At 40.3% G+C, this 11322-nt stretch overlaps 1 long non-coding RNA gene across 1 annotated transcript; it reads right to left on the minus strand.

Moving 5' to 3' along the window:
- Positions 1 to 398: 398 nt before the first annotated feature.
- On the minus strand, positions 399 to 5753 carry LOC310868790. The gene is made up of 3 exons (XR_014570096.1): positions 5689 to 5753; positions 1528 to 1820; positions 399 to 952 (listed from the first exon to the last, which is right to left on the minus strand). It is a non-coding gene; the product is annotated as an uncharacterized lncRNA (long non-coding RNA).
- Positions 5754 to 11322: the final 5569 nt, after the last annotated feature.

Genomic DNA, 11322 nt, shown 5'->3' on the forward strand with positions numbered 1-11322 from the left:
GTCCACTCCATACTAATTACCCATAATGTCTTCTTGGACCAACCTCAGGACTGATTCATATATTTATACATGAAAATTCATGTTGTGATTTATTTTTGGTGTTGCCTCATTTTAACATTTGAAGCCCATAGGTCTACATGAGGATTGACTGTACTACTTAATATAGTAGGCATACTACTCAATGGTGATATACTGTATATTGGAGTGTAGATGTTCAGTTTCTCTAATTTACACTTTACTCTTTAGTATTTACCACATGTATGACTATAATATCTGATGTTGTATTCAGTCACCTTCATGTTTTATTATTTCTGAAGAGACCTGTCAAGCCAGTTCTCCAATGAGGTGGCCCTCATTCTCATACAAAACATAATATAGCAAGCAAACAAACAAACCAACAGTATTACAACGTTTTATTACATGCATGTTTAAGAAAACAAATTACTGTGCAGTGACCAAGACTATATGGTAGCAAAGTCAGAGAACAGGAAATGCATATTTGCATTGTATGATATAGAAACTAAAGATTTTACAGTATAAAAATATACTCTCTGTGTATCTATATCACCTATATTCAAATGGTCAGAATTACTTGTTTGTTTGGTTGCGATGTTGTAGTTCCCTTTTCTTCCACATGGTTATACAAACTACAAACCTATCTTTGCACAAAGGTTTGGGTCGAGCAGACGAACTATGGCAATCATATCTGAACTTGGCCCGTCTCCCTTTCCCCGCACCGTGTCAATAATCCTCCGTGCTTTGTCTACATTGAGCCTTTCCATTCTAATGTCCTCCATTTCAGCATCATTGAGTATATCCCTATCCAGAAGCTTGTCCAGTAGACCATGCAGGTTGGCCTGTGACATTCCTGCAATGAAGTCAGTCCTCACGGACCTCAGCTTCTTGGCGCTCTCGGTTGGCACTGACACTTTTTCCTGAGTCGCAGCAGGGCCTTGAAGACAATATGGGGGGTACATTTTTATGAGTACATCTATATATGACAAAACATTATTATTATTATTATTTATTTATTTATTTTTTGCTGCATGGACAGCACCTAATTGAAACAGTTCCATGCCTCAAATACTTCATGAGCACTAATAAGTACAATCTATATGTGCTCATTTGAGCATGCATAAAGTGAGTGGCAAGGTGGTATTCATGCAATCAGATAGGACTTTTCTGTTTGGATGTATGCGCTGTCAAAGCCAGAAAGTATAGTTTTAGGCCATGCACTCAGTAGGCGTAGACTTCCGGGTATGATGATGATACACGTATGACGGTATTAGTGTTGAAATCGCAATAGATACGAAATAGAAAATACACTTGAAAGATTGAAACATGCTATAAGCATATGACTAAGCAAATGTTTGATCTTTATCTCATTATTTTGTTTCTTCTCAGTAACTAACTTTGGATTCTGACCCCACAGCTGAGGGGAATGACATGACATGACATGACATGACATGACATGACATGACATGACATGACATGACATGATAAAACCGTATTATTTTATTTCATTACCGTTGTATCCTGAACCTGACCCTGGGATTTTCTTGATTAGATCAAATCTTTTGATCTTCTCCAGAAGCCTTCTGGTGACCTCCAGAACTTGATCATCATATGTTCCCACCATTGCATCTATTGTTTTCATCCTGTCGGCATCTTCCAGAATGTATTTTTTAACGCTGCCCTCGATGCGCAGTTGCCATTGGAATTTCCCAAATTCGGTATTATCCATATCCTCAAAAATATCCAATAGACAATTTCTGTGGCCTGCCATTATTGGTTAAGGTGTTGGAGTAAAGATTCAGGATCTGAAAAGAAGTCAGAAGAAAATGTTAGATTAAATTCCTCAGACCATTTTTATTATAGGCCTTATAATATTTTAATAACCACTTGAACCGTATAGGGAGGGGGGGGTGGTCTTGTGAGCTTGTAGATCTGCTATAAGTGCTATTTTGAGTGGAGAGGTTTGGTGTAGAGGGGGGTCAAGAACACACAGAGCCATGGGTCAAGTTTACAAGGGTTTAAGGTTAAATGTCTAAATGCATGTGAATCAGACATATAGGACAAACAAAAAACCATTCATTTACACAACACTGATGATAGTGCTGTTGAATATGTAGCTGGCTAGCTATACAACATCTATGAAAAGGTGGACGGGTGGGAAATTTGGTATATATAGTCTTTTTTTATTGGCCTAAAATATTGTCTATATACCATAGACTGTAAAAAATATGGACAAAGCGTTCCCCGGGTCTAACATGAACGTAAAATGAAGCCTGTCAGTCCTTGAATTGTAAGTCGCCATCTTTCTAGATCCGTTTGGGCCCAGCTGGCCCATTGGCTGGCCCAGACAACGAGGCGGGACTTCCCCCCTTCTTCTCCGTTGGTTTTTATTTTGACTCGAGTGGGTGGGGAATCCCGATCATAGACTGTATCGGTAGCCACGCCCCTCAGAACATGCGCTACTTATTTTTTTTATAAATGGGACCATAATTTTCCAAAAAGAATATTATGACATTAGAAATGAGACTTTAAACTAGTGACTGGAAGCAGAAAGTATTCATGACCATGTTTATTAAGGTAATACAGTCTAGGTGAAGTTGGGCCCAAATACATGGACTTCTATGGGGCTATGGGGTTTTTTTGGGCCCAATGACAGCGCCACAACAGGCCATTATATGAACTTTCAGGAAATCCCGATTTCCTTGTGGCTTCACAAAATATCTGTCTGACTGCTCCCCTGCTATATACATACAGTACATTCATGAATCCACTTGCTGACCGGCTGTCGGTATTGAGCAATTTCTTTTATAGGGGTTTCTTGTGACTCTCACAAGAAACCAGACTCAGGTGTGGTCCTATCTCACTGAAGATCCAACTCCACCCTGCCAATCAGCCCTAGCAGCGGCCATGTTAGGCAGGGTAAGAGAGGGTCGTCACACCATAACATCCAGTACACCACTATACAATTGCTCAATACTGCAGACAGCAGGTCAGCATGTGGATTCATGAATGTATGTATATATATTTTAGGCCAATAAAAAAGACTACCAAATTTTCCACTTTAAACAAAAGAAGCCTGCAGTCGGCTGCCGGACTAACACAACCCTATACAATACAATACAATACAATGCAGTGGGGGTCTCTCAGCTATAAAGGGCCTTGGCCTGACATTTTTGAAGAACACTGGTCTACTCTAAAACATTAGTTTAGTTTAGTTTAGTTTAGTTAAATTAGTTTAGTTTATTTGAACATCTTCACAGAACAGAATCAAGTACAGAGTTTACATCAGCAAAAAAAAGAAACAGCCCCGTGAAGGTGATCAAAAGGCATGGGCTGAAGCTTAAACACTGATTAGATATAGAAGAAAGTTACATTACAGTCACACTGCACGGTCATCCCATTTGAATTTGCCTAAACTAACACACACACACACACACACACACACACACACACACACACACACACACACACACACACACACACACACACACACACACGTCACGCACACACACACACACACACACACACACACACACACACACACACACACACACACCTGCATAGGTTAAAGTGGTTCAACTTATTTTTATATATTAATTTAACACATTTTGCTGAGGACCCCTTGCCTGGAACCCTATAGAAGGTCCCCGGACCCCACTTGAGAAATGTACCCATTCTGCAGTGCAAACTATTAATAAACCACTGATGCGCTGATGTGAAGAAGAAGAAGAAGAAGAAATGCGTTCTGGTAAATCAAGTTTACCAAGGGTAACTGGACTAAGCATCAGATACTTGTTTACAGCCAGGCCCACATGGAGCATTTCATGGTAGTGGTTCAATGCCTTGTCCAAGGGCACTTCAACGGTGGTAATTTTAACGTGTCGGACCGCTGATTCGAACTGGCGACCTTCCGATATCTAGCCCGCTCCGCAATCCACTCGGCCACCGCTGCCAATGTAGCCCTGGTTCTTGACTCTCGTATTCATACGAGAGTCAAGGCTTAACTGCACCCTGTTTTTTGCGCTCGCTACATTTACAACTTTTACGTATATAGGCCTATAAACATTCGGAATTCAAATATAAAGTACTCACAATTTGTCCCACGGGTGTTAGTTAGTTACAGAACCAGCGACTAGAATTGCTGCATCCCGCGTTGTTTAATAAAAAGCATTTTTATCCGAGCTGTTATTTTGCCATTGGCTTTCAACTACGCGCCCCTATCGGTCGGGAGGAGGGTGGCACTCGGTGTGTTCGATATAGGTACGCTGACCGCCCTGTCAATACAGACTAATAGGCGAGTGCGCTCCCGGTGTGCAACTGTGGATTTCCCAAACAAACCCCGTTTGAAAAAAGTAGCCGGGGCGCTCGGATAGAAATGCTTTTTATTAAACAACGCGGGATGCAGAAATTCTAATCGCTGGCGCTGCTACTAACTAACACCCGTGGGACACTTTGTGAGTACTTTATATTTGAATTCCGAATGTTTATATATACGTAAAAGTTGTAAATGTAGCGAGCGCAAAAAACAGGGTGCAGTTACGTCATGACTGTCATGATAATCATCATGGCAGTCATGTATCAGGGCTAGCACTGATGCTGCTATAGGGCCAGAGGGAGGAGTGTCGCTCAGAACAGGTTATCCATCATTTCTGGCGTTATTGGAGGCTTTCTGGCATCCTTCAATCCTTGACTTTGAATTGCTGTGGGGGAAAGTAACTAGTCCAGCTGGTTTGTTTTTTTAAGTGACAGACAGACTGACAGGAGGAGCGAGTTATGATAACAGCTGCACGACGATGCGTTAACGTACCCTAAGGCTTAATTGCCAACTATTTTCTTATTGTATAGTTTGTAGCGAGTTGTGTGGTGTTGTTGTTGTTGTTGTTGTTGTTGTTGTTGTTTTATAGCCTATACCATAAATGGCTTTTAATATATAGGCCACGGCCAAATATTAAAGCAAGAAATAACTCATTATTAAGCCTTTTCATCAGTGATGATTCACGATCCTCAATCAGTCAATCGCGATGCGTGTCAGACTCAGAAAGTATTTAAAAGACTATAGACCTATACAGCTGTCTGTATGCTGTGTTATCTGTTATGCAGTCTATTTTAGGTGTGAAACATTCAGAATGAGTCAAACTGAATATATTTGCGCTGCTTCTTGTAAAAAAATAAAATACGAATTCCTTTATGTTTTTACATAGACCACTGACTTAAACATTATTGGTCTCTCACTATCAGGCCTATATATACTTTATATGGTGTGCCAAGTGCTTTCACTGTATTGCATTACTGTCGTTGCCTTGCTTTTATTTTATTCTCCGTTGTTCTGTAAAGCACTTTGAGCTGCATTCATGTCATGAAAGGTGCTATACAAATAAAGTTTTATTATTATTATTATTATTATTATCAATAAATAACGCAATTGGGGCAAATCGGGAATAGTTAAGCATGAATGCAGATATTTACACTTCCGCCCCCTTCATTTTAAACCTAGACTGTGCCATTCTAAAACAAAACATTACAAATAACTTCAAAGAATTTGATCAAGTTCAGAACAAAAACGGATTGAACGGTTTGCCAAAGTTATAACAAGATATAGTCTTTAGACAAATCAGTGATAAAATAAAATACATAATGCGTCATGCATTCTGCAAAATATAATTGTCCTCTTACCTTTAGCAAGGAACCACGTCGTCGTCGTTGTGCAGACACAAAGTTCACAAGGGAAAATGAAAGTATTTATAACAAGTAGGCCTACCAACAACAAGGCGGTATTGCTTTGTGAAGGCCGGGTTGGGTTGGTCAAATATGACGTACAGTAGAGAGTTCTCATCTGGAGCATGCCTTCCTTTCAGATGGTAAATACTATCAGAGTTGGTTTCTACTCCAGAGAGAGAGAGAGAGGGGGGGGGGGGGGGGGGGGGTAACAGTGTCATGGTCCGTGACCTGTTCTGTCACCCTGATGTGTTTCATGTATCCCAAATGTTCCTGGGGGGGGGGGGGTTATCACTTATCAAGTTATCAGTGGTTCAGTTGGTTCTCAACCTGTGGGTCCAGTCTCACATGATTGGTGATAGTGTACGTTTTCTCATGCCAATAACGCCATGGCATGTGTGTGTGTGTGTGTGTGTGTGTGTGTGTGTGTGTGTGTGTGTGTGTGTGTGTGTGTGTGTGCGTGTGCGTGTGTGCATGTGCGTGTGTGCATGTGCGTGCGTGTGTGTGTGTGTGTGTGTGTGTGGGGGGGGGGGGGTCCAGACCAAAACACATGTACACATATGAATCAGCAATATAGGTGTCCCCATGTTCTCCATTTCCCCCACCCCTCCCACATACAGTATAAAATGCAGCTATAGCTATTTGTCTTAATTCTAATACAGGACTTTTAGTAGCTCCAAACTTTATTTAATGATTTCACGAATCGCCTGTTAATAGTGTCCTGGTACTGACACATATACACTGCTTATCACCCTCAAGTTGGGTTTCTCAACAGGCCTGAAAATGGAGGCCCATGCATGCAGGCTGGGCTTGAGTTGTATTTAAAGGGAATGCAGTCTGAGTCCACAATGCAAGTCCTTGCATCAAACCGGTTTTAAGGCCAAACCGCACCAATGATTCGCCGTGCGTGCAACTCCTTGCAACATGGAACTATACTTGCAACCATGTCCCCCAGTTGCATTATCCCCCCTCCCCCTGCACGTGCCTGCCTGACAGCGTGTCACAGGTTCGAGTACCGATCCCGACGACCTTTGCTGCGTGTGTTCCCCCCCCCCCCCCCCCCCCATCTACCTGTCAAATGTCAATCTACTGTGGCAAAAAAAAAAAAGTTCAGACTATTCGTTGCATTGGTGCAGTTTGGGCTATTAAGAGACCATTGCAGACTAAATGCAACGCATTTAGTAGAAGTCAAGTTAGTGGGGTTCCGTCTCCATGTTAAATTTAGTTGTCATTTACAACTCATGTAAAAGTTTCACTTTCAGTACTAATTTGAAGGTGAGGGTCTATAGAACCATTTTGGTTCGAGTGGCAATCACCAAAATAAAATAATTGGCCTATAGGGGGCGTAGTCAGGTGCCAACCCCCATCAGCCCTACCAAAATATGTAAACTGTTGTAACTTTTGATTAAATTATCCAATCTGAACATATGATATATGTATGGATTCACAATCAGGAGTAGCATTTGGTACTTAAACCTTATTAGACATATAATATTTGTTTCCACCCAGTATTGGTGTATATCCACAAAAATAGCAGGAAAAACGAGCTAAAAACTAGTAGTGGGGTCCCTAGACAGACCGTCATTTACAACTCAACAAACGTTTAACTTTCACTTCTAATTTGTAGATAATGACCTATAGAACAATTTTTGTTCGAGTGGCAAGTCTACAAATTTAAAAAAATATATATTTTGCCAAATTTCCAAAATGGCCAAAATCGGAATTATGTTTATTTGAAAAATGTCTTAATTTTCTTATATTGCTGTTTTTTCTTTGTTTTTATTGCTATATCAAGTTAATCCTGTGTGAGGAATCAACTGGATTTCAAATATTAATGTTTTGAATAATCTGATATAGAAACTAAATAAAGATGGCTGCCAATGTACATTGAATACTACATTACGCCTAGCCTGAGCTAACGTGTTAGGTTTCTGGTCTAGAGGGGCGGGTCGCGGCTCAGATTTGCGCGCGCCCTGATTGGATCTCATCGATCTGTCCGTCACCCCCGGCCCCTCCTCTCCCCCCTAGTGCAGCGCTACGTCACATAATTTGGAGCGACGCCCACCCGGAAGGGTTGACTCCACTTTTAGACCAGAGCGGCCAATGCGTTCCTCCAGGCTTTCAATTTTTGCACCAACAAAAATGAAAGCCTGGTACCGAGGCTACATTACGCCTAACTTCTATCCTGTTGAACCTAGAATGGTGATGTTGGTGCCTATACCTATGTTATCATGAATGACTAATTGTATAAAAACAAAATACATATAATAGGACAATATATAATATTTCACACAAATGAGACAAACAATGCAGTACATAATTATGTGGGGAACTAAAGTTAGATATTGGAATATAATACACCACTCCAGTGTTATATTTGTTTATTTTATTTTTTTAGTTATACTATGTACTGCCACTATAGGGGGCAGAGTAGCAGGTGTGTCTTAATTGTTCAGACTTGGTAGCTTGTTAGTTATAAGACTAAGCATACTGCAGAAGAGCATGAGCTGCACTCTCTTGTGGTATTGATATTTTGAAGGTAAGCAAAAAAGTTAAACATGTCATGAAGGATCCTAAAGTGTTTTTTATGAATATGGATAGTCATGTGGGATAAGTGGCCAAAGTACTACATCCCAATAGTATGAGCTAGCATTAACCAAAGTAGCCTGTAGCTATAGCACAGGCTAAAACTAAAGGCTAGCTACAGTATAGCAATTATGCTGAGGAAGAAATTGTGTTTTCATTATTACAATGGTAAATGTGAATGTAGCTATATGCACTGCTGACTGTTTTCTTGTATCTATTAATATGTTGAGGCAAACTGTTAAATACAAAAGTTATATAATAATAATAGTAATATAATATTTTCTATATTTTTTCATGATATGACCCTAAGGAAAGACTTGTTTGCCCTCTTGCAAATCCAGTTGCCAGTCGTAGAGAAGGAGCCTACACAGACATCATATAGGCCTTGCAAGTCAGTTCAGAGCAATTGACGCTTCTCCCCACCCAGACGTTGAACTTCCAGATGTAGAATCCATGAAGTAAAAATCGTGCATTCTGGCATACAACTTGTCCGCATCTGTATAGGGCAACAGCACTTGACAGTGCAAAAAAAGGCATTCTGGAGGTGCTGTGGCATTGGCAAGAAGATCATGCCGGACTGGTGCACCTGTTAATCGTAATAAATGTCTCTTTTGTGGTGAAGAAACATATGCAGCAGACCATTCGTTCCAGAAGGTAGAACTCACCCAAGAGATAAACGACAAGGCAGTTGCGCTGGGAGAAGACCGTATCGTGGCACTCAATGACTATCCATATTCATAAAAAACACTTTAGGATCATTCATGACATGTTTAACTTTTTTGCTTACCTTCAAAATATCAATACAACAAGAGAGCAATCAGTGCAGCTCATGCTCTTCTGCAGTATGCTTAGTCTTATAACTAACAAGCTACCAAGTCTGAACAATTAAGACAAACCTGCTACTCTGCCCCCTATAGTGGCAGTACATAACTAAAAAAAATAATATATATATATATATATATATATATATATATATATATATATATATATATATATATATATATATAACACAGGAGTGGTGTATTATATTCCAATATCTAACTTTAGTTCCCCACATATGTACTGCATTGTCTCATTTGTGTGAAATATTACATATTGTCCTATTATATGTATTTTGTTTTTATACAATTAGTCATTCATGATAACATAGGTATAGGCACCAACATCACCATTCTAGGTTCAACAGGATAGAAGTTAGGCGTAATGTAGTATTCAATGGACATTGGCAGCCATCTTTATTTAGTTTCTATATCAGATTATTCAAAACATTAATATTTGAAATTCAGTTGATTCCTCACACAGGATTAACTTGATATAGCAAGAAAAACAAAGAAAAAACAGCAATATAAGAAAATTAAGACATTTTTCAAATAAACATAATTCCGATTTCGGCCATTTTGGAAATTTGGCAAAAATATATATTTTTTTTAATTTGTAGACTTGCCACTCGAACAAAAAATGTTCTATAGGTCATTATCTACAAATTAAAAGTGAAAGTTAAACGTTTGTTGAGTTGTAAATGACGGTCTGTCTAGGGACCCCACTACTAGTTTTTAGCTCGTTTTTCCTGCTATTTTTGTGGATATACACCAATACTGGGTGGAAACAAATATTATATGTCTAATAAGGTTTAAGTACCAAATGCTACTCCTGATTGTGAATCCATACATATATCATATGTTCAGATTGGATAATTTAATCAAAAGGTACAACAGTTTACATATTTTGGTAGGGCTGATGGGGGTTGGCACCTGACTACGCCCCCTATAGGCCAATTATTTTATTTTGGTGATTGCCACTCGAACCAAAATGGTTCTATAGACCCTCACCTTCAAATTAGTACTGAAAGTGAAACTTTTACATGAGTTGTAAATGACAACTAAATTTAACATGGAGACGGAACCCCACTAAGTTGCAAGGTGTTGCAAAGAGCTACAGTTGCAATAAGGAGTTGCATTTCAAATCATTGGTGTGGACTTGCCTTTAGGTTCAAAATGTGTGTGTGTGTGTGTGTGTGTGTGTGTGTGTGTGTGTGTGTGTGTGTGTGTGTGTGTGTGTGTGTGTGTGTGTGTGTGTGTGTGTGTGTGTGTGTGTGTGTGTGTGTGTGTGTGTGTGTGTCACGTACACTCAAGTCCTCAGACAACGCCCTCCTTGAGACCCCCACAGCTCAGCTCATCACAAAGGGTGGCAGGGCATGCTCCCAAACTCTGGAACACCCTGCCTTTATTAATCTAAGACTTGCAAAAGCCACCTTTAAAAGGCCTTCTCTTTTTCCTTTTGCATTCATTGTCTCCACCAGGCCGAAGGCCTAGGGGGAGAGTATGTTTTGCACTCCGTCCGTCCCTGTGTCCGTCCGTCCGTGTGTCCGTGTGTCCGTCCGTCCGTGAGGAGCTAATCTCGGCCACCGTTAACCCGGTCGATGCCAAATTTTGCACACACACTCCCTGGATGCCAACTTTCCAGAACGGCCTGTTATAGCGCCACCAGGAGGCCGCTTTGTGCAAAAAAAGTTTTTGCACAGTACACCTACACATTTTGTCCAAACATCACGCAAATTGGTACACAGTCTCTCTAGAGCCATTCAACGAAACCGGTCTTTCACATTTCTCAGACTCACAGGAGTGCTCAGTTTCAAACAAAATGCTGCAAATCATGAACACATCGCGTGATTTCCGTGAAATTGTGCACCCACATTCCCACTAGGCCCAGGACGAAATGCCACATGAACAATTTCAACTCAGCCTCAAGGTGGCGCTATAACTGGCCGAAAAGTGTTTTACCTCTAACTGCACGGATCTGTGGATAACTTTGTATGCCAACTCCCTAGAGGCCAAGGAAAAACCTTTGTCTGGAATTATTCACATCTGCTCTTTATAGCGCCACCAGGAGGCCCACATATGTAAAACACATTTTCTATTATTACTCCTTCAGATTTTATCCACATTTCACGCAAATCGCTACACATGATCTCCATAGTCATGTGATCAAGACAGCTTTGTTTGATTT

Source organism: Protomyctophum parallelum, assembly GCF_964188405.1.
Source record: "Protomyctophum parallelum genome assembly, chromosome: 13".
Lineage (NCBI taxonomy): Eukaryota > Metazoa > Chordata > Actinopteri > Myctophiformes > Myctophidae > Protomyctophum > Protomyctophum parallelum.